The sequence below is a fragment of the Amphiura filiformis genome, chromosome 18 (genome assembly GCF_039555335.1).
Source record: "Amphiura filiformis chromosome 18, Afil_fr2py, whole genome shotgun sequence".
Taxonomy (NCBI): domain Eukaryota; kingdom Metazoa; phylum Echinodermata; class Ophiuroidea; order Amphilepidida; family Amphiuridae; genus Amphiura; species Amphiura filiformis.
The window spans coordinates 32,900,009-32,925,426 of NC_092645.1; the positions used below are offsets into that span (position 1 = coordinate 32,900,009).

General features: G+C 39.5%; 1 protein-coding gene across 2 annotated transcripts in view; it reads right to left on the bottom strand.

Annotated features, from left to right (window-relative positions):
* LOC140140134 (acyl-protein thioesterase 1-like) overlaps positions 1 to 25,418 on the bottom strand; it is a 109,157-nt gene that overhangs the window by 71,523 nt on the left and 12,216 nt on the right. The window contains exon 2 of one of the 2 annotated variants that reach the window (XM_072161974.1): positions 1,363 to 1,417. The exons of the other annotated variant lie outside the window; for it this stretch is intronic. The gene's annotated coding sequence lies outside the window, so the exon portion shown is untranslated. The remainder of the gene's footprint in view (positions 1 to 1,362; positions 1,418 to 25,418) is intronic. 2 annotated transcript variants of the gene reach the window in all.

Consider the following 25,418-nt stretch of genomic DNA (forward strand, 5'->3'; position numbering starts at 1 on the left):
TTGGGCCTTTTTTACATATTATAGGCCTAAACAATGTAAAAAATAAGCGCCCACCCAAAATGACTTTAAAGTGCCCTGGGTGATTAATGGAATGAATATGGTATGCTCTGTGCAACATTGTGCATCATTCCAGCGTAACATACATATGCACACAATTTTTTTTTTGTATGCTATTATTTGCACGTACAACAGAATTTCTTTTGAGGCATTGAAGCTGTGTTGAACTTGAACGCAATACATGGATCGTGGGTTTATCTTCCATCCCATAAGGTAACAGGCATATTGCATAACAATAGATACCGTACATAGCTCAAGGGTTAAAACATCTCCATTGTTAGTGTTACTGCAATATGCATATTGTATATCGTATTGGGAAGGAATTTTGATCAAATTGACTTCCGGAAAACAAACCCAGGATTTACATATTTTGATCACAATACGAACACAAACTCTAGACATATCGACTACTCACTGCCAGAAGTGGGTAAAAGAACAATAGCTGCCATGTGTAGCTGTCATGTGTAGGTGAGTACAATGACTGGGGCCGGGAAATCGCCAAATGTTCACAGTGCAGCAGAGGTAGCGCGAGCACAAAAAATCAAGGGGTCCAATTTAATTTTTCTGGACCCTTTGGTATGTGCAAAACCAACATTTAAGGGGTCCGATGAGAATTTAAGGAGTCCATCTGTCCGAAATTCTAAACTTCAGAACTTGTCAAATATTCCAGTGAAATTATTAGTGTTGTTGAACTATGGTGATTCAAAAGATTTACTGATCTTTTATTTTTTTATTTTTAATTGATGATTTATGCCTCCGTGCATCATGAAATTAAGGAGTCCATGCAGTTTTTATCGGACCCTTTGGTCACTTTCAACTTGAGATTTAAGGAGTCCAAAATGGGCAAAATCAAAAAATAAGGAGTCCCTGGACGCGCAAACTCTTTAAATGAGACCCCTGCAGTGCAGCCACTACACTAACTCACTTCTGGCATCAACAGTCGATATGCATATTTCAAACATTACCTTCACATCAGCAGTATGAAAAGCAACACATGATCAAAATGATGAGTTCAAAGAAATTCATGTGAAGATCGTTTCGAAATTGGACTCAAAGAGAGCCGATTCAGACTTGCCTTGTGAACACTATGGTAAATCCACTACAATCTCAATTTCAAAGTCTTAGAATAAATGTTAAGGGCATGCATCACCTGAAGGTTTATTAGTTTTAAGGTTAGAGTGATTGTCCAAATTAAAGTGTGTGTGTGTGTGTGTTAGAGGATGAAATTACAGACAAAATAGGACAAGACAAGTTTATGATTATGATTGTGAAATGTGTAAATTCTAAGTTTCCGAAATCACATACCTCTCCGGAAGAAATTAAATACCCGCTTGGGTGACCCTCTTGAGCACAACTCTGTCTATAAAACAAAAATTAAAAACATAATAGAGGAGTGATTTATTGAATGTCACATATGCTGATGTTCACTGTCCTTATATAACTCAAAATGGTCTCACTTCAAAAATCAATGGCAAAGTTCAGTAACCTCCATTCACTAGACATTGCTCACACACTGACCTCATAGTGTGAAGTATGAGTTTTTGATCCCAGCATATATGTACATCATTGCATAAATATGCATACATATATCATATAGTTCCAGAACTTTGTCCCCACACATTTGCTTGATTGAGATCAACACCACCAGTGAGGATTTGATATTTTATGCACTTTGGTGTTGTTACTGCTGAAGTCAATACTTAGCAAGTTTTCCACTGTCGAGAATCAAACCCAGTACCTCTTGCACCAGAAGCGAGTATTCTAACCATGGAGCCATGCTCTCCCTATAAACTGTAATAAAATGTTTCTACCGTATTTCGTCAAATAGTCGCCCCCTCAAATAAACGCCCCACCACTTTTTTCAACCAAGATGTTTCAAAGATGCCGATATTTCCATGCTATCTTGTGTAGTAAGCTTATTAAGTTGCCCACATGGTCGATAATAGCGTCAATAATTGGCGAAAATCTGGATTGGAAACCCGGAAGTGAACCAGAAGTCAGTGTTTCTAGTTCATAGTTTGTCATTTAAGCGTGAGTTTTAAGTTTACCTAATGATTTTAACAGGAATTATCGTTCTAAAATTGACCTTGAATAAACGCCCCCTTGGGAAAATGTAACGCCCCGGGGCGTTTATTTGACGAAATACGGTATATGTTTTCAATCTTGCCAAAGCCCACTATACATGTATGGCAACCTGGAACCCAGAAGGCACAAAGGTCTGGTTTATGTTTTCAGGGTCACATTTTGGACCCGTAGTTTTGGTGAAAATGAGAGGCACTAAGACCATTGTAGATTTACCATTTATAGCTACATGTAGCTATTAATGGTAAATCTACAATGTTCAATCTACAATTATAACTGTGTATCAATAATACACATGTATGTACCTGCACAGACAATGCCATCAGTGCATGCGTTTTGCACTATTTATGTTCGGACTGATTACTGGGATTGTTTCCCTCATTGGCCGTGTGCTCGAGATCCTTGTACGTAATAGACAGACATTGGAACTATTTAGCCATTTCAGAGTAGAACTTGAGCTTGACTGATGGTGCTATTTGAAATTGCAAATTACTAATTTAAATTCCCAGACATGTCTGAGCTAAACAGGTCCCATCAAAATCATTTAAGCTCAGTATTAATATATTTATATCTAGTTCAAAATCCCAGTATTTAGAAATGGGGCATGCAGTGATATTCTGCAAAAATTGCTTGCCTACATGTATGTCTGCTCCAAGAAGTGATCCATAAGCATCTCAATATCTACATGTAGATGATGATACCCATGATTTGCATGGTCTTAAAGCCTTAATGTACGATTTCTGTCAAATTTTAATTTTTTCATTCTTTATTCAAAATGTTGAAATAATAATAGTAATAACTGCCGGGAAGGGTTGCTGTCCATTTTAAGTTGAAATAACAAGGTAAAATGAAAGAAACCCCACTGGTTATTTTGGCCATTTAACACACAATTTTTAAAATTATGATAATATATGTCAAACTTTGCTCTGTTGACCTACAAAGACAACAAATTTGGCTGATTCCTTTTACGTGCAAGGGACATGTGTAAACATTACAAATATATGCAAAAAAATCAGGTTTGAAAAAAATTAACCAATTTCATATTATAAGATCGCACATTTATGGCTTTAAATGGTTATTCTGACTGAGAAGGGTTATATTCGACACTCCTGCCCCTGGGCTGCTGACCTCATTTGCATTTTAATTACCTGTGCAGGAGAAATTTTACTGTTTCACAGAAATCTTTCAGGGTAGTCTTACAATTGGGATCATATTCATTCCCCAAAACAAAGACACATTGAAGGAAGACTCAATTCTCGAAGTTACAAATGAACGAATCAATTCCAAACACATCCGATCCCAATTTTGTTGCATTCTACACATGTAGTAAAAGACTCAATTCATCTTTAAGTTACAGATGAACGTATCAATTTCAACCACATCCCATCCCAATTTCGTTGCATTCTACACATGTACTAGTAAGTACTGCCCTAGTTTAAATAGTGACAAATTTTAAAAGCACTACATGTATCAGATATCCACACAAGCAATAAACCTTTTCTTATGAATAAGTTAAAAATGAAGGAAAAGTCAATAAAATTATCATTACCATATTCACCGTATTCTGCTCGCTTGTTTTTTACATTAGTGCCATATTATCTGGGTGTAAAGTATGTGACATTACCCTTTATTTCTTATGTGTATTTTTATAAGGAATTCAACAGTTTCGCCATCGTAACATACTTAATTTTAGGACCTGTCTCCTCCTTTCAAAGTGCCTGCAAAACTCACTTGAAACCTAACACAATGTTTGTTTTATTCCACTCATTTATGCCTCCATTGTTTCCTTGAATTTTAAGTAAAGGGGCACTTTGTGAACCACAGGCTCGTCCCCCAACTTACTCCAAAAAAAGTTGGAGCGTTCTTGCAGGTTTTGTTGTTTGACAAAGATATTGTCCAATTTGTATTTTCAAGCTGCCAAATCACAGTTGCCAGTAGGGTGCAGTATGTAACACACAATTATGCGTAACACACAAATTCAATGTCCAAATCACCTGAAATTTTGGAAATTAGCTTTTTTCGTGGATAAAAACTGAACCATATCCTCCAAAGAGGATGCTCAAATCACGCAATACCCCTTTAAGAGGGTTACATACTTGGTAAATTTAAAACAATTTGGTTAGCATTTGAGATTTCCTAAATAAATTGCTGAACAAATTTGGCCACAAAATGAGGGAAATACATAATACAAAACTAAAAAAAGATACTAGATGTACTGGTACGACGTACGTAGTGATGTATTCTTCCGAGACAATAATATTATTGATGTCCACTTGCCCCTATGCATCACTCTGAGGCCTGTCTACAACATCTGATTTCTATTACTGTTTACAATGTGGCAGATTATTGCCATCGGAAATATTAAAGCTCATGTATACAATGTCTATTTACTATTACTATAGCAGGTATTTTCTATCCAAAATAATCCGACTAGATACTTGAAGATGACATCTATATCATAATTATTTTTATGAAAGAAAAAAAGCCCTAATTCTTTTTGACATTTAATTCGAGGATTTAGAGAGTGGGAATGAAATAGAGAGAGTGTGAGAGGGGGAATAGGGTAGAGATGGAGAATGGGACATCATCAAAAAAATCATGTTCTCAACGACTTACTATCATGCTTTCTATGATATGTAATATTCAATGCATTGAATATTTTCATGCAAAATCTTATACAGTGCGTTACAATACTGTGGATTATATTGCATTATCCTTCAGGCTCATACATATACATACAGGAAGTCTTGTCTACAGGCACAAGAGGTACTAATATAGTGTACATCAAAAGAAATCAATTTTATACAAGAATTATGCCACAATTGATTCCTCACTAATATGGCACCACTTCCAAAGGTATAGTTCATCCACCCCATTTAAAAATCACAGCTCCACACTTAACCCTAAGTTACGGGTATGAGTTTTTGTACCCAGCACAGTCAGAGGTCATGTACAAACACATTGGGGTCAGAGAACTGTGTACTGGCAGATGAGCATGTTTTGCATCCTAGTAGTGCATTATACCCTGGATTGTCACATTTCCTCTCAAAATCAAACTATTTTGATTGCTACATGATGACATAATGCTAACCATGGGCCTTTACAGAGAAGATATCTTACCCTTCCCAGAATCCTTTGCAATATTACGCATCACCTCATTTACATGACATGACACTCTTTTATTACTTTTGTACAGGGTCCCTTTGTTTACATGTTGAGAATAGACATATAATCAAGAAATATACACATATTGATGTGCTCTGTTCATAATATCGACAATTTTTGTCACTATTCTGTCGGTCGGACATCCGGGCTATCTCTAGTCTCGGGCCCAAGCTGCATGTGGCTCACGGTTTGTTGTGTACAACAGAAACCGGCTGTGAAGGAGGCTACATAGCGATGTTGCTGGAGTGACATTCAAAAAAAAAAAAAACGACACTCGACCATGGAATTTAATTTTAAGTTTGTCAGTATATAAACGGTAAATCAAGTAAGTTTCTTTCACTCTGAAGACTTAGAAACGGTTGTTTGATTCCACTGACTATTTGCGATCGAAATTTACATTACACCAATGACAAAAATCATCAACAAAAATCGAATCATGGACTTGTTTTCACTTGAACATCATCAACCGGAAGTGACGTGACACGGACCGACAGAATTGACCCATGTTGCACTTGGTAGCAAATCAGTACAGAAAATTGAAATTGAAGAAATGCATTGTGGGAAGTGTAAGATATCTTCTCTAGGGCCTTTCTTGAGATTGAATTAAATCACCTAAATCTAGTAATGAAGGTAATGGAGGTAGAAGAGTCACACACAAAAGACCTTTAAGATGTTGTAAAACTGTGCTATCATTTTTAACCCTAACCCAACTTATAGTATTATTCAAGGCTACCGGAAGGGAAAGAAGAAACAAAAAAGGAGAGAAGATGAACAAAGCAGTCACTTGCTACCCCAGAATTCGAACCTCAGATCCCTTGCATGCCAATGTATGAAGCCATGTCACATGGGAGAACACACTCAAAGGTAGTAGGATCATACCCCTTGATGGTTCAGTCAGGGGTTTAGCCTGTGTGGAGTGAAGAGGTTTAACAATCCCAAGCAAAACTTGAGAATTGATCCACCTCAAGATATTTCGGGATTTATTCAGACCTCCAAGCACACTCCAAGAACACAAAGGTTTGTGTCGTCGGTGTTCGAAATTTTGGTTGTCTTTACGCCCGGGACAACCAAAACATGCACCGGACTACCAAAAATAATGCTCTAGTTGTCCGGCGGACAACCAAAGATCTACAGCCAAAAGTCACTTTTTCAGCATGTTAGTTTGCTCAAACCTGACACAACTGATGAATTGTTAAATATTTAAGAGTAATTGTTCATAACTTGACTACACTCACTCCACTTTATTGGTCACATGTAGTTGTTTCAGACTATGGCAGCTTACAGACAACCAAAAACTTTGGTGGACAACCACAAATTACAACCTAGATCTCCGTGGGACACCCCCTTTTATTTTCTTAATTCGGACACTGTGTGTCGTACAGACACATTTGCCGACACATTTGAGGGTTTCATTCAGTGGTTCACTGAATAATCATACATGTTAGTCGCTTTAACCCTAACCCTACCCGTGGTTTTTTGGCTATCGGAAGGGAAAGAAGGAACGAAAAAGGAGAGAAGATGAAGAAGAAAGTCACTTGGCACCCCGGGATTCGAACCTCGGACCCCTCGCATGCCACGCAGAAGATCCCCAGCATGTAGCTACACAGGTGACGTTGACCCGCCAACGATTCCCTGGGTATATATGACTTGGTCTGATGCGTCATCAAGTCCCGTGGAATGCATGCACGCAGAGTGGTTTTAATAGTGAGCTTTAGTGAGTCCTAGTTGGGTTAGGGTTAAGGGGATGGGGCTCAAAGGTTTCTAACACTGGCAAAACCATCATGTGAACTCAGAGCTCTGAGTGACTTAGAATTTCATTTCTACGTAACATTTCTACATTTGAAGGTTCAATCCGATGAGCATGCCTTGAGATATACTCCTATAAGCTGGTATTACTAGGGCTCTTGAAATCACTCAAAATACAGCCGGGAAAATCCTGAAATCCTACAATTACAGGAAGAGGCCTCAGTGCATACAAACTGTAGCCATACATGGCACTACACAATCATGAATAATCATTTTCATTTTAAGCTATTTTGTAAGTTGCAAACTAAAAAAGATTTATTTCAAAAATATTGAGGGTAACAGGAAAGACATATACTTTCTCATTCAGTTAATCAGTTTTGTATTTTAATATCTTAAATGTCAGTTCATACGTGCAGGTAGTAAACAAGAAGTAGAAAGATTCAAACATTCAACTACACTCACCAGGTTATTTTCTCATCGATCAAAATTAAACAAAAACAAATTGTGACATGATCCAAGGGAAATGAGTCACATGTCGGCCCTGGTCGAAAATGAGTTTTACACACGTTTCTAAAGAGGACATTTAGAGCTTTCAGAAACTGAAAACCCCATGTTGATACGATTTTTCTTTGTGAAAATAAGTCAATTTATCAATCGCTAAAAACAATATAAAACAAAAGAATTTTAACACTTTCTTTGCCAATATCTCAAAATCAATATTAGCAACATCCGACTCATTTCCCTTGATCATGTCACAATTTACTAAAATATGGACATGATTATGGTCGAACATACATGTAATGACCGTCGATATATTGATAATCAATAAATCAACTATCCAATAATACCGACCTCGTTGACATAATTTTCTGAAGAAAATCAATATATTTAAGTTGCCAATAATAATTTTAAAAAAAGATCAAGAAATTGTGAAAAAATGACTGAAAATGAGCAATTGTCCTAGGTCATGATATCGTACCACTGGGGTACCAAGGAGAAAGGCTTTCCATGCCAGCAAAGAATGAAAAAACTGAGGGATGATTGAACTATTAGGCCAAAAAAAAAAAATTGTTTGTTTGTCCTACACAGCTTTGAAAGAGGACGTGCGGGCGGGCGGATTTTTTTTTTTTTTTGATTTTTTTTTTGGATTTGGCGTATTCCTGGACCTAGCTAGAGCTAAATGCTACAATCATTCATGATGAATTTAAGAAAAAACCATTTTGTTTCTTTAATATGCAGTTAAAGTTATAATTTCATAGTCTTTTAATGATTTCAAATTCAATGTATTTTGAAGTCACTAAAAATAATAGACAATGACATGAACACAAGTTATAACTTTGCATATTGAAGAAACAAAATGTTTTTGGGGGGCTTTTTTATTTTCAACCATGAAAGATCTTAGTATTTAGCTCTAGCTAGATGCAGAGATGCTCCAAATCTGAAAAAAAAATTGAATTTTACCTTTTTTTTTTTTTTTTAAATAAATTAAAAAAAATATTGGTCAGGCCTGAATCTGAGGAGCGGGCGGTGGAGGACAAACAAACAACTTGTTTTTTTGGCCTTATCATGTATAGATGAATGTGGAAGGTATTAATTTTTACAAGCTTTTAGTGACTTGGAATTTTCAGATCACAAAATTTGGGAGTAGCCAATATATCGATTTTTTTTCTTCAAATTTTGACATCGACGGTCCTTTTATACATGTACCATTAGGCCCTTCACAATTGATTCTTAGTTTCCTGTTTCATTGTTGGAAACAAGGGATGAGGCGACTTTTAATTATTAATTATTAATTATCTATTATTTTCTTTATTTTAAAACAAGTTGTCGTAACCTACATCAACCCGCTTTTGACTAGGAACATGCATTTAATTATTTTACAACTATGTTTGATTTTATACATAAGTAATGGTACATTTATGTTCTTTGTTTGTTCATCATTATAGTTGATATGATCAAAGTCTGAAAGTAGGAAATGGGATTCATTAAAAGTTAAGAGAAAATCCAAAATATAAATAAAATAATTAAATATTTTGCAATTCTCCACTTTGGACGCGGGCAGGAAACAGGAAACTAAGAATCAATTGTAAAGGGCCTTACCTAACACCCAGGTGCTAAAGTCAGTCACTACTCACTTAATATGGGGATGCACTTATTAAGATGATGAATATGCAAGTATTAAAATTTGGAATTTATACACATAATTTCAATAAAAAATACACAGCACATCTGAAGGCAAAATCATCATAATCTATGCCAGAAATTTGAGATGGTAATTTTATTTCGACATTTTACAGAATATAACTGTACACATGGTATAGGCGCATTGTCACTTGATAAATTCCATGGGGGAGGGACACTATTAGTTAAATTAGACCTACTAATACTGGTGTGATTTGATGGTTGATTGCAGATGTAACACAGGGCTTAAAGTAGCACTACTTTCAGGCTCTGTTGCTTTTAGTATCCAGCAGGGTTGTAGCTACGCTGGGTGGTGGCGGGCGGCCCTGCCCGGCACTCTTAATTTCCACCCAGCACTCAAGTTAATATTGAGCCCAAATACCCGGCATTCCAGTCTCAAATGTTTCAATATCAATAAATAATCAGTATAAAAATTAGCAATTCTTATCAAAATTTCAAATTTTTTTACCATTTCATATAAATTTTACCCGGCACTAAAATTTGTAAACCCTGGTATCCAGAGAGGTTGCTGTGACTAGGCTTAAGCTGCAAGCTTTTCAGTCATATCAATAATTTGGAAGTTTCAAAGTCGTGCAATATCTTGCAATACTTGAAATGGTACTTTCATTTAATCCAAACAATACCATAAAAGAATATTTTATGGTATTGTTTGGATTAAATGTCCCCCTCTTGTAACCCCCCCCCCCATCTTTTTGCAGAAATTTCCATGACATAAGTTGATTAAGTTCACATAACATGCAAGCATCTCAAGTAAGCTTAAAACTGGCATGTCATCGATTGCAAAAATGCATGGACAAATCCTATTCTAACTTGTTTGTTGTTTGTTTGTTTGTTTATTTCTTCTTTATACTGGGTCCATATTCCCTAACTATCAGTATTTCGTCAAATAAACGCCCTGGGGTGTTACATTTTCCCAAGGGGGGGTTTAGTCAAGGTCAATTTTAGAACGATAATTCCTGTTAAAATCATTATATTTTTAGGTAAACTTAAAACTCATGCTAATATGTCGAACTATGAACTAGAAACACCTACTTCTGGTTCACTTCGGGGTTTCCAATCCAGATTTTCGCCAAAAAGTGACGCTATTAGCGACCATGTGGGCAACTTGGTAAGCTTACTACACAAGATAGCATAGAATTTTTGAAACATCTTGGTTGAAAAAAGTGGTGGGGAACTGGGGCGTTTATTTGAGGGGGGGCGACTATTTGACTAAATACGGTATTTCCATCCAATTCACCACATTAAATATAGTAGAATGTTAACTATAAATATATCACATTCTTGCATAAAAATGCACAAAATACCTAATTTTGTAGTATTTTCCGATAATGTGGTCCCTGTATGGCCACCGGTCACCGCCATGTTGAATTTCAAACCGGAAGTCGTATTTCACTAGTTCTGAAAGTCGTATTTCACAAGTTTTTTCATTGAAAATTCACTTCTATACGCCCCCTTACGGAAAAACGAACGCACCAGGGCATTTATTCCAAACAATACAGTATTCAACATTGAAAGCTAGGACATGTTGTACTTGGAACTTGTAATCTGTTCTCCGTCAAATGGACACAACATGATTACATCAGAGAAGTATCGAATAAATTAGACTGCCGATTAATTACAAATTACAAATGAATTCATGACCTTTCATCCCCATCTTGAGAGAATTACTATTAAATACCAGTGGACATATTCACACAATCCCCTCCCCCCTTCCGAAAACCTGGCTACGCCACAGGAACTTGCAATCTGTTCTCCATCAAATGGACACAACATGACTACATCAGAGAAGCATCTAATAAAGACTGCCGATAAGGAATTATTACAAGATGGATCCATAACCTTTCATCCTCATCTTGAGAGAAATTTTACTAATACCAGTGGAAATATTCACACAACCAATTATTGGGTTTTGAACTGTTCTGCACAGACGATGGTGGACTACATTATTCACTGTGGCAACAGCCAATATCGTAAACAAAACAGACAATATGACGGCAACACTGCCTGGACATTGGACGCCCCGTGCTGAGTTGTGTTTTTAGCTCTATTGGCCCGTTACAGAAAAAAAATGCACAAAATATATTTCTCAGTGAATGTATAAATTTTCACATAAAAATAAATATTTTTGGATTCAAAATAAATGTGAAAAAAAAAAAATTATAGCCGGGAGTGAGCGGGACTCGATCTCGGGACCTATATGCACCGCAGGCGAAACCCGTTACCATTAGACCAAGCGAACCGTGATACACAATGGGGGAAATTTTAGGTATATATCATAAACATACCGTGCGTTATTCATACAAAACATTCAAAAAACAGTACTTACAATGAGGTTCACTGGCGAACCTCAACGGATTTAGACTGATAAAATAGTGCTTTTATAACATACGTACAGTTTTGGAATAATTTGAGACATTTTTGTGTTTACGTGTAAAACCAATGACAACGTCAAAATTCAGCCAATCTTGGCCGCCCCCCCCTGGTTCTGCATGTTTTTATCATTAGGGACCGTTCACAAACACTTGTAAGGGGGGCCTGATGCAAAATAATTTCATCTCAAAAATTTTTTGGGCCCCCCCCCTTTACAGATCTATCTCAACAATTTCAGGCCCACACCCCCTTTTTGACATGAAAATTATGGGTCAACTCCATAGAAAAGCATATAAACTCAATTTTCCCAGGAAAATTTGTGGTCAATTTTTTCAGGGCCCCCCTTAGGAGGGTCACAAAATTTCAGGCCCCCCCCCCTTTTTGCATCAGGCCCCCTCTAACAAGTGTTTGTGAACGGTCCCTTATCAATGCATTATTCTCTAACTTTTAGCTTCCTTTACACTATGCTCCTTATACACAAAAGGGCTAATTGCTAATTAATTTGATGCATGAATTAGCAATGACATTATAACACAAGTAAAAATCACTCTACTGGATGCAACGTTCCTGGAACCATCGCTAGGTGGCAGCACACGACGAAAGCTTTGATGGAACACCTTAAGGTGGTATTGGAGGCATTATAAAAGTGCTCTAAACATGTTTTAAACAGATTAATTGAGTAGAGCAAAGCACACCTATCAATATGCCTTTTGTTTGAAGCAGATCGGACATACGGTTTTCCAAATATATCAATTTATATTTTCTTTATATCTTATTGTTTTTATCAATAATCAATATAGTTAATCTTATTGTTTTTATCAATAATCAATATAGTTAATGAGCTAAAATGACTGGAGAAGCTCATTAACGTATAATTTTTGTCAATATTTTGCTAAAAATCCATGCATAAATGTTCAGAGTACTTTTATTTTGCATACTTTTGCCCTGAAACTTGGTCAAAGTGTTCCTAATGTGTTCTAATGCATTATAAAATGAAGCCGCCCCCTAATTTGCATATTTGCATCATTAATTAGCATTTATGCAAATTAGCTCATTAATTATGCAAATATGCAAATTAGAGGGCGGCTTCACTATATGGCTCTGTTTTTTTTAACATGTATCAAAAGGCTAAATGACACTTTGGGAGACCCCAGCAGAAACACATGACCTATTTCCGGATAACTTTTTATATTTTTATGTAGTGTAGACCTAGGCTAATCTCCCATAGCTTAACAAAATTTGTCCCAGTTTTCTTTCTTTACTTGTGACAAGACCAAATGTCCAATTGTTAACGGAAATTTGTCAACCTAACAAAAGTGACTAATTTGTTTTGTTTACAAAAGAAAACCAGATCAGCTCTGAGTATTCTGTTCAATATTTTATGAACACATGTTATTACAAGATCCAAGAAATCCAAGATTTACCTAAATAATTTCTAGCATGAAAAAATTTTGAGCACTTGGAAAATTATGTTTCGGACGTTACATTTTCCGTTAACAATCTTGCTCTATTTTTAACATGGTCTAAGTGATTGTTTTATCATGTAAAACATACACAAATACTTTAAATGTTTGCCTCAGGGCAATATAAATAATTGCAAGTGCAAATTTTGTATCGGTTGAATGTTTTCAAATTATGGTGAAGCATTACTTAAATGGGTCTCATTTTCCGTTAACAGTTTTGTAACATCCGAAAAGAATACATATTGTCTTATAATTATGTGAAGAACAATACTAGCTTTGAATTTTCATTATTAAGTTGAAGTAGACATGACAACAAGTATCTAAATGAAAAATGATTTCACTTCCTCTTGACTTTATGTAAAATGTTGGCCACACAACATTTCCGTTAACAATGGTAACATCCGAATCAAATGTAACATCCGAGACAGAAATAGTGACATTTTGTTGAAGAAATTTAATTAGAGGGGAAATAAAAAGGTCAAATGGATTGGAAATCATGGGAAGGCCATAGTAGAAATATTTTTTACCACACCCAGGTTTGTTCTTTGAGTGTGCAAACCGTTAACATGTCAAGTTTGTTTCGGATGTTACAAGGCAAAATGTTAACGGAAAGTGAGGCCAATAACAGGGCATTGTAAGAAGATTTTAGAATATACACTTAAATGAATGTGAATTTCTAGTAAATATGATGTACATCCTCATTTGCCTAATATTACTGACTCCATTTCACCTTTGTAAACCTTGCTAGTGGAAAAAATTACAAGTTGTTAGCTCTGCAATATCTATTGTCTCTATGCATAACACATAAGATAAAAAGCAACATAATTAATTTGGTTCACTCCTTTCAAATTAATTTCATTACTGACATATACACATGTCCTAAGAAATTTATTTTAAATTTGAAAAGCAACTTACACTGAATAATTCTCCATTACACTAGCAAAATACTTTGATTTAAAATGTGTTTCGGATGTTACCCATTTTTTGTTAACAAGTCCAAAATGAAGTTGTAATTTCAATAAATTTATAATATTTTAGCATTAGATGATATCTAAAACTTATTGAAAATAATTAAGTAGCAATTTTGTCATAATCATTTATTTCAAAATTGAAAAAAGCTGCATTTTCATAAAAAAGTGATCATTTTAACATAAAATATATACAAGTATGTACATGTGTTAGGCCTATATTGGAATCACTATGCACATACACCAGAAACGAAGCAGGAGAAATACTTACTATGCTTCATACAGCTTCATTATGTCCGATAAAACAATAAATTATCAATGGAAACAAATTAACCACTAAGAAAAATACTCTTAAAACAGAACAAGTTTCATGGGAATTATTTGTTAACACAGACTTAAGAGCTGTTTTAATACGATCAGTTTTTGCATATTTTATATGTGTGCAAATGATAAATGATTGTGCCTTGCATTAAAAAATTTCTGAGTGTCCATCATGGCAACATACCTGTTGTATATGCAATGATCTCATGTTTGCTAATTCAACTTCCAACCATCAAACTTTTTAAAAATGTTAACATCATGTAACATCCGAATCACTGCCTTTAATTATACACGTATTTGTACATATTTTGAATCATTTGAATAATTTCAACAGGTTTTCTGATTCAAAGTGATTGATATTATGCTAAAATAATAAAATGTCCCAAATGTTTCCCTCAATAAGTTCAATTAGATTGCAATTGCATGTTAACGTAATGTAACATCCGAAACATCTTAAGTTGGGAAGACGTAAAAGAAAGCCTGATTATGATTGTAAGAAAGGTGTAGCCCTTTGTATTATCAACTTAATGCTTCAGGGAGCTAATTAATTTGGGTTATTATGATGTCCAGTGCACATTTACAATAAGGATGTGGGTAACAATGTATATGAATAAATGCCATATCAGTACATTGTATACATCTAAATTAAAAAATTTCTTCAGTAAGATGAAAATATCATTTAATGATGATTAGATTTTCAAGTGATAGGTTTAATCATCTGACAGTGATTATCATTTACATTTTTGAACTAATATGGGCTTAAAAATAGGGCCAGATAACTGCAAATAATGCATGTTAACAAAATAATGTAACATCCGAAACCCACAAGTATCTAGAGTTACATTTTTACTATAAAGGCATTATCAAACTTATTTTGATATGTCAGTACTTGGTTATCATTACCTTGTTCACATATGGATTAGCAATTATGTGGATGAAATTAATTAAATTTAGAGCATATTTTTGACCACCAAACCTGCTATTTTGCCCATTTTTCAGTTTCATATGCCTGAAAAGTTACCTAAAAGTGATCGCAGAATGGCCATATTTGGTCAATATTAACTTGGACTCATTATTTTCCTATGACAACTAATTTGGTAACTAATGGGCATTACAGTAAGCAATATCTAGCTTTGGCAACAAGTTGATTTTTATGAAAAAATCTCATTTGGCCGAAGGGTTTTCAAAGTTTACAGACCAAATGAACAGAATTAAGCTCCAAGTTTTGTATTTTCATAAAATTCAAGTCATCTGCTTTGAGAAATGACATATTTTAAGTGTCTTCTGTCAATTTCATTTTTACCCTCTCAGTTCACACTTTTGATACATGTTAAAAAAACCAGAGCCATATAAAACATTAGAACATATTAGAAACACTTTGACCAAGTTTCAGGGCAAAAGTATGCAAAAGAAGTACCCTGAACATTTATGCATTGATTTTTAGCAAAATATTGGCAAAAATTACATATTTTATGAGCCTTAGCAGTCCTTTTAGCTCATTCTATATTGATTATTGACAAAAACAATAGGATACAAAGAACATATAAATTGATGTATTATGGAAACCGTATGTCCGATTTGCTCCAAACAAAAGGCATATTGATCAGTGTATTTTACCCTACTCAATTAATCTGTTTAAAACATGCTCAAAGCATTTCCTAATTTCTAGAAAATGCATCCATTACTTTCATATGGAAAAACCAGGTAATGCTCCGAGATGCCCGAGATATCTATGATGTAGCCACAATTTTGACATTGTAGCGCATGGAATGCCTTAGAATGGTTTCAAAAGGGTTGGAAACACTGATAAATATACAAAACAGCATAGATCTGGGCCAAAAAAGTGCATTTAATCGACAGATCTAATAGACCTGTGACGTCTGTGTCACGGGTCTATACATGTACAGGTAGCCGGGTATAGCCCCCTTCATCTGACCAGACGCCATCAACGGCATCTATCTCTAGTTCCGAAAAACTCTGGGTTGGTTGGTTCTCAGAATTTTGAGATTCGTCTTCTTTGGTTTCCAATGACCTTGAGTCATCTGGTGGGGAGGCAGAGTCTAATTTTTTTCAGCCATTTTTTTACTGGTAATTTTATAGGAACATGTCAAATTTTAAGAGAGGCATGTTCCCCCATGCCCCTATGATGCTACACAACTGAATTAGTGTATTTAAAATATCCATGTATAGTATACATGGTATCAAAAAGAGAAAACGAATCTGCCATATATTCTTATTGGACTATACTGGGCTTCAAATGAAACAATTCACACTGGCAGGATGTATGTGGCAGGTGGTGGGATCCGGATTACTAAACAGATACGACATTGATACCATTATCATGATTACGTGCATCAATAAAATATCTGTAGCTACATGTATCTGTGCTGTAATTTTTTATGATTATGGCCATAGCATAAAAGAGTATCATCTATAACATTAAGGGGGTACTACACCCCTGGCCAATTCTGTGCCTATTTTTGCAATTTTCTCAAAAATTATAGTGCATTGGTGACAAGTAAGATATGTTTATTATAGGGGCAAGGACTACAACTACTGCACTGAAAATTCAGCAACTCAAGGCAAATAGTTATTGATTTATTGATCAAATATTGGTTTTCCCTCATTTTTGACTGTAACCCCACAACTGCTGTATGTTTTGAAATAAAATTTTCAGTGCAGCAGTTGTAGTGCAGCAGGCCCCTATAATATACATATCTTACTCGTCACAAATGCACTATAATTTTTGAGAAAAATTGCAAAAATAGGCACAAAATTGGGCAGGGGTGTAGTACCCCCCTTAACAATGCAGAGATGCCAACAAGATTCAGCAATCAGGGAGGTTTCGCACATAAATTAGCGATGTATGCAGAATTACATGCAACCTAACGTGTACAAAACCTTCCTGAATCAGAGAGGTTATCAAATTTGTTTGTAGAAATGTACAAAAAATGTATCAATTTCAGGGAGCCTCTCTGACAATCTGCGAGGGTTTGCATCTCTGGAGCACATGCATATGTACATGCGGGGAATGCGGGGGCAGTGTAATGGTTGTCATTTCCTGACGTTCTAGCCTACTACACATTACAAACCTCAATATATTTAGTACTGCTCTCATTTATTTTTAATCCTAGTATAAAAGTATTTACGTCCGGGCCAAGGTATCCATTTCAAACAGTTCCTTTCCTCCTTATTTGTTTTGAAACTGTAACTTTATTTGTTTAGATTCACCCTGAATCTAAAGGAACTGGTTGAAGGCAAACCTCCAAGTAAGATTGTCACGCATGATGCAAGCAACCACTCTTGAATTTTGTGGGCAAATACTGAAATCAAACAATAGTTGGCAATCTCTGATAATGGGCTGTTCCTGTTGAAATCCATATACCCCGTATGGAAGACATGCCATTTAAAGATTTCAAATTGAGTCATCCATTCAGGTAACCCCATTTGAGATCTACACCCCCTGTGTGGACGATTAAGGTCATGTCTTCCATAGGGGGTACGAATCTTCACTGGAATAGCCCAATGAGCACTATACCGAAATCAAACAATAGTTGGCAATCTCTGATAATGGGCTATTCCAGTTGAAATCCATACACCCCCTATGGAAGACATGACCTTAATCTCCCACACACAGTGGCATAGATTTCAAATGAAGCCACCCATTCAGGTAAGCCCAATTGAAATCTACACCCCTTGTGTGGATGATTAAGGTCATGTCTTCCCTAGGGGGTGTGGATCTTAACTGTAACAGTCCAATGAGCACTATGCAAGATCTGTATTACCTGCACAAATGCGCCACAGCAAGCAGAACACTGTAAACAGGAAAGTGCTGAAAATGAATCTCATTCCGACTTATTCACCTGACGACAAAAACAATCCTCACATACACTGTACTGTATATTTTAAGAAAATTTTATTTTCGCCAATCTAGGCCACATTAACCAGCTGGCCAAAATTAACTAAATTTTGATATCGTCATTGATTTATCACATAAAACACATAATATAACTACATGACAAATAATTTTGAAGGTGTAATTATGTTATAAGGCAAGATATTACTAGTCTAAGTTTGGTGGGATGTGATAGTGCCGTGCACCCCAGTACTCACTACTTTAAAGCCATATTCTTAGTCAGTGGGAGTGGCCTAGCTAGTTCGTAGACACATTTCTGATTGGACAATCACATGATTTCGGGTGCCGTCTATCAGGCCGTAGACGCACCCCACGCCATCATGCGTCTTGATAATGCGTAACACGCGTGTAGAGATGCGCGTATGTAACGCGCTGGATGCGAGACTAGTGCGGAATACGCTAACGCGCTTAGCAATACGCGCAACAGAATACGTGAAGTTGTAAACAAGTTTCGTTCATTTTATAATGAGGGAGTTTTTATGACGGTAACTTAGTTTTTGCTTTAAAAAAATTGTTTACAGTTTTTAAAATAATATTTAACTGACTAAGAATGAGAATAAACGATAGGAATTTTTATTTTGCCTATCCTCTACCTATGATAGACGACAGGCAGGTCCAATATTTTTATCATAGTGGATACCGCCGCGCCGCATCCACTACTCAAAATATTGGACCTGCCTGTCGCCTATCACACGGTAGAGGATAGGCAAAATAAAAATTAGTCCCAAACAGAAATGTTTGGTAGACTCATAACCGGTGCGATCTTACCTTTCCGATGTTGATTAAGATACTTTTGTCATCGATCCCGAGATGCGGAAAAACCAATAGTCATTTTGTCCCACATAAATGAATAAATAACAAAAAAACCGATCCCCGGTGGACTCACCCAAAAGGTGACGCCACACCATATGATCGCCCCTTATCCGACTTGGGATCCCCTACTCGGACCAAACTTGTAGGGGTGGCGGGGTCGGGATAATCAACATCGGAAAGGTAAGATCGCGACCGGTTATGAGTCTACCAAACATTTCTGTTTGGGACTAGACTCAGTACGCGTCGATCTTACCGCTTCCGGCGTTGATTAAGATACTTCTTGCATCAACATCTGAAAGATCGATCTAGCAAGTAACCGACGGATGGAGGTACAAGATTGGTCAGCATCTGATCAGGGATCGGGAGCGGTAACGATGGTTTTCGCGAGGTCAGAAAATATTTTCCCCAACGGTCGGGAAACAAAAAGACCACGCGATCACAGACATAAACCTCCTTACTTAATAAGTTTGGTGGTTAAGAATAGCGACACTGGTTCTTACCATGCTGAGTATTCTGTATAGTCTGAAAACCTGGTACCCGTACACCACCGTATTATGATCGCCCGAACAATGTCCCGGTAAACCTCCCGCCCCGCCTCTGATTACTAACGTAAACGGAAGTATCGTAGAGAAGGGCGAAGGTGGCTTCCGGGACACCGCCCACTAGATCTCCTCAAGGGACAACCGAACGGTATACCCAAGATGATGAGATAGCTCAGGTCGAGTGGGTCGTGGGACGCGAAACCTTCGCGATCCCCGGACCCCACCAACACCTGGACCAGCCATTGCGACAGCGGCTGGACCGAAAGGCTCTGTAAGGGTGATGAATGCGGTTGTGAGTCCTCGCAAGGCTTGTGTTCGAAGAAATAGTGCTGCAGCGCCTTATCGGACACCCCAGCCTATCTTTGGCTTCAGCCGAACCTTGCCCAACCCTGGGGAGTGGAGAGGGACGAATGTCGGTATGCACCGCGCCCGTACGTAGTCACGAGAACAGAGCGCCGAAACAGTGTCGCTCCAGTGTTTGTGAACACGGAAGCTAACCTCGAGACCGTGTGCAACTCAGCACCGCCGTCCCGAAGCCAACGCCAAACCGAAAGCCATCTTGAGAGTTACGATTTAAGCGCCGCTTTTGACGGAAGGTCAAAAGGTGACCCTTAAAGTAATCTAAGACTGTGTTGGGATCCCTTAGGAGGATCACTTTCCTTTTGGTAGACACTCGTTGAACATACCGTCGAGGCGTAGACTAATAAGGTAACCATCGGCTATGATAGTCGATTCGCCTCGAAACCTCGGTGAATGGAGAGGACAGCTGACTTATAGCTGGCCCCAGTGGCCCGCTGAAGTCTTGCTTGGAACTTTTCTGTCAGAAACTCCGGAACTAGCAGCACAGAGGTTCTAGCGGGAGAGCTATTTGTCTCATTGCACCAAGCGTAGTATGGAGCCAGACTCTGGCTATACGCACGGAGGGTAGACTTCCGTCTAGCCCGGCGATGAGAAAAACAGCTTCTGATGAAAAGTATCCCTCCGCTGCGTGTTCCCTGGTAAGGGCCATGCAGCTAACTGCAGGTGCTCTAGTGATAGACTGGTACCTCCGCTCCGGGCATCCGAGTAGATCTGGTACTGGGAGTGCCAGCGGCCTTGCCGCTAGCAGAATGACAATGCAGTCTTCCCACCCGATCTTGGCCACCACCCTCATGAGTAGTGAGATCGGAGGGACTGCATAAGCTGTCATCCTCCCCAGTCTATGGACAGAGCGCCCACGGTGAATGCTTGGGGTCCGCGACCCTTGAGCAGTACACCGGCAGTGGATGATTGCCATGAGATGCGAACAGATCTTTCGAGGGGTGGTACATCCCCTTGAAGATCGTCTGATCGACCTGCGGAGCAAGGGACCATTCTGCTGGTCCCGACACCCTTCCTCGTGACAGATTGTGCGCGAGGATGCTGGTGACGCCCGCGATGTGTATCGCTCTCATCGTAATCTGCCTGAACTTGCACCACCCTATCAGGTGTCGTGCATGCAGGCTCAATCGTAGTGGCCCGGAGTCCCCTTGTCTGTTGGGGTAGGCTACCACGGTTGTGTTATCCGTCAGGACAACGGTATGTGATTCCACGATCACCTCCTCGTAAGCGAGGGAGGTTGATGTGAAACTCTGTCTCTATGGCCCCCATAGGCCCGAGACGGAGTCTCCGTGGATGTGGACCCCCCAGCCCCGTTTTGACGCTATGGGCGTCACTACGTGACATACCGGGGTGCAGGAAACCTGACACCCTGGGTCAAATTGGGCTGATGGGTCCACCACCAGAGTTCTCTCTCGCGATCTCCGACAACGGAACCGCGAGGGATATTGGTGACGACTGGGCCTGCAAGCAGGCTAGAAGGTGTAGTTGGGTAAGCCTAACGAGAAACGGCAGTACAGTACGAGGTCTACCATACTGGCCATTAGGCCTACCACCTTCATCCATGCCACAGCGGGTTTTGCCCGAGACTCGCCAAGAGTCAGGCACACCGCACCATGTTAAATCACCCGCCGGGTGAGAGCACCGCAACCCCTCCGTGAGGGTGATCTGGGCCCCTACAAATAGTGGTGTCTGCGTTGGGACCACGCTGGACTTTTTGAGCTGATCAAAAATCCAGGGTCCCGCACCCCACGGACTATCAACCCCATGAGACCCGTAGTCTTCAGTGGAGTGCGTCCGTGATATGAGCCAAACGTCCAGGTAGCAACTGATGTTGACACCCCTGTGCTTCAGGTACGCTGCCACCGCTCTGACCAAGAGTGTTAAACACCCTGGGAGAGATGGACAGGCCAGATGGCCGGTATCAAAACTGGTAATTTTGATCCTGTACCTAGAAGCGCAGATGCCTCCGATCTTGAGAGGCGATTGGCATATGCAGATAGGCGTCCGAGAGATCTAGCGATGCTGTTCCCATGCCCCTTTGGGGGATCAAGCTGTGTGCTGGCGTGGTACCGGCGCGGTACTAGCATGGGTACCCGTGAGGGTTCCCGGTTGTGTACCGCTGTATGCGTGGTTCCAGCGTAGGTGCCCGCTCCCGGCTGTGTACCACTGTACCCATGCCTCACTGCGTTCCCCGCAAGGGGATCAAGCGTGTGTATGGGTACCCGCTATACCGGCTGTCCCTTGGCTAGAGGGAGCTTGCCTAGTACCACGGGTAGCTGAGCGTGCAGATAACCCCGATCAATCACCTCGCCACCTGAATAGGCAGCGCCAATCAATGGAGCTATGCCCTGTTGATTTGACAGTGATCGATCAAGAGAGGGTAATTGACCCATTGACGGTAATGGATCACCCACGCTCCGCTGGCTCTCGAGGACATAAGTGGGTTGTTGATCAGCTAGGCTGTTCAAGCTACTTACTGTACCCTCTAGAGCTTCGCCCAAGGTCGCTGTGTGTGGCGGACCACTCACGGCAGCTATGGGCGGGTGCATAGCGGCTACCACTGAAGTCAAGCCGTAGCTCGTCTTTGTCGCTGCCACCGAATGCACCTGGGTCGCTGTCCCGTGAGAGACTGCGAGCCCAACCCCTGAATAATCGCCCGCCAGTCCCTGTGGACAGCCAGCAGCTATTCTAGGGCCCAGGGTATCACTCGGCGGTCCCGCCATGGAACGCTGCCGTGTGACAACCCCAGTTGGTTCTGCTATGACTACACCCACAGCGTTAGCCATGTATCGCCTCTCTGTTGAACCCATGCATGCTAGGGTTCAACCCAGGCAAGCCCGGGTACCCTTGCATGCTGCCCGTCGCTGGCTACTACTGTGGCTGTTTGAGCCCGTAGATATGCCTGCAACAGACGGGTGTCCTCCTGCTAAAAACCCGTGAGGATTTTCGCTAGAGGACTGGTATCCTCCTGCTACAAAACCCGCTAGGGTTTTCGCTGGTGGTTACCGCTCTGCTGCCTGCTACTTTGCTCCGACGTATAGTCAGTGCTTTTCGCTGGCTGCTGAGCCTTTGGACGCGCTTAGCAGTCCCCGAAGGAACCGCCTGCTTGTCCGGGGACCGGAGCCCCTTAAGCAGACCTGCCATGACCCATAGGGGCTGTCACAGCAGAATCTACCGTGATCGACTGGTATCCTCCTGCTGCAAAACCCGCTAGGGTTTTCGCTGGTGGTTACCGCTCTGCTGCCTGCTACTTTGCTCCGGACGTATAGTCAGTGCTTTCGCTGGCTGCTGAGCCTTTGACGCCGCTTAGCAGTCCCGAAGGAACCGCTTGCTTGTCCGGGACCGAGCCCCTTAAGCAGACCTGCCATGACCCATAGGGGCTGTCACAGCAGAATCCACCGTGTCGACCTTACCAGTGCCCTTGGTAGATTTCTTCTTCGTCTTATGGCGATGACGGAGCCTATCCCAATCGTCAAGCTGGAACTCGGAGAGTCCTAAGCAAAAGAAAGACATCTAGAAGATCGTGAGCACTCCCTGTGGGTGAAACAGAGCGGTGTGGGTCCCGCTCCGTCACCAGGGAAGGGCAAGCCCGACAGGGCCGAGGCGAAGCGAGGAGAAAGGGAGGGGGCACTACCCCCCCAACACGCCGACTCAAGCCCAGTAAGCAAACCTGAGCACGGAGGCTGGTCGCTAACGTTAGTGGTAAAGTAAGGACTGGCTAACTTTATTACTAAAATGTCAGACGGGTCCCTACCAATCCCCACCGTATGAATATCTGATTAACTCGTCTTTATTGGACGGTAATGAAGACATAACGATAGAGTAATCACCCTAACATAGCAACAATAACCTACCGTACATGAAATACAATGTGTATGTACAAACATCTATTGTAACTTACAGGCTGCAATGGTTGTTTTACGTGGGAAACAAAATGAATGGCGCCAACGAGCGGCCATTTTGAATTGCTCGTGTGTCCCGTGATACAAACGGAGGCACGATATGTAGCTAAGTTTTGGATCGTTTTTTGTCACTTTTTCGCCAGAAAATGCCGTCAAAACTATCCTCAGCCGAACAATACCGGTTTGGTTTTACCTAAGGTGTGAAACTACCTTGGTCGAGAAATTGATACACAGTGCTATGAACAATCGATAGGCACGTCTGTGTCAGTCGGAGACCAAGGAGGATAAGGGACGATCATATGGTGTGACGTCACCTTTTGTGTGAGTCCACCGGGGGATCGGGGTTTTTTTGTTATTTATTCATTTATGTGGGACAAAATGACTATTGGTTTTCCGCATCTCGGGATCGATGCAAGAAGTATCTTAATCAACATCGGAAACGGTAAGATCAACCGGTGTACTGAGTCTCCTATCGTTTATTCTCTAATTATAACATATTCAAACAAAATAGATTAGCATTTCTTTGCCATAAAATGTTAGCTTTCACTGTCAGATATATCCCTTTTATTTTTGAGCCGAACAACTACGGCAAAGCAAAGAAAATTGGAATTTACTACCAGCGCACATGTCGCCAATACGTACTCAGTGTTTACTCAGAGGCTGTATGTCTCAAATTTGGCCCAGTGAAAATTATATTTGGCCAGGGTTCGGTTTTTGCCGGCAAAGTGGCAAAAACCTGAAAATTGTTTTTGCCAGTTTTTGCCTGGTTTAAACCGCAAAATGGCAAAAACTGGCAAAACTCACATATAGTCACTCAAATATTAAAAAGTGACACAGAAAGCTCATAAACAGTAACACACAACTTTTAACGAATCATTCAACATATTTTTTGTCTCATTAAATCCTTAAAATGAAAAAGTTTTGAATTTGATACATGCCACATTTCGGTTAACTGCACTTGAGCAATGAAAACGCATGCCTTTAATTTCTTAATATATTGCTTACAATTACAAAATCTGGCCTTGTTACACTCGGGAACTTATTTTTGTAACTTAATTAATTGTTTTGAGATGAAAAAACTGAACTATAAATCACTTTTTTAGTTTTTGCCATTTTTGCCAACAAAAACTGGCAAAAACTGTTTTTGCCAAGTGGTTAAAACCGNGGTTAAAACCGCGGTTTTTTCCACNTGCGGCAAAAACCTGCGAACCCTGTATTTGGCCCACAACAATTTGCAATGCTGTATTACAATTAGTCAATTTGAGGAATTACTGAGACAAAATTGAGTCAATTTTTGGGAGAAATGCTTCATTTGGGGCACTCAATTTCCAGAGAGAGTAAACTAAAGCCAAGAATTTTCTGCTTTACAAATGCTAAATTCCACTTTTCTCCGCTTTGTAATTTTAGCACATTTCTGACATAATAAAATTTCACGAGAATCTTGTAACGATCATTGCGATTTGCAAAGTTGGGATGGGTGATTGGGTACCATGGCTGCAATGGGAGGTAGG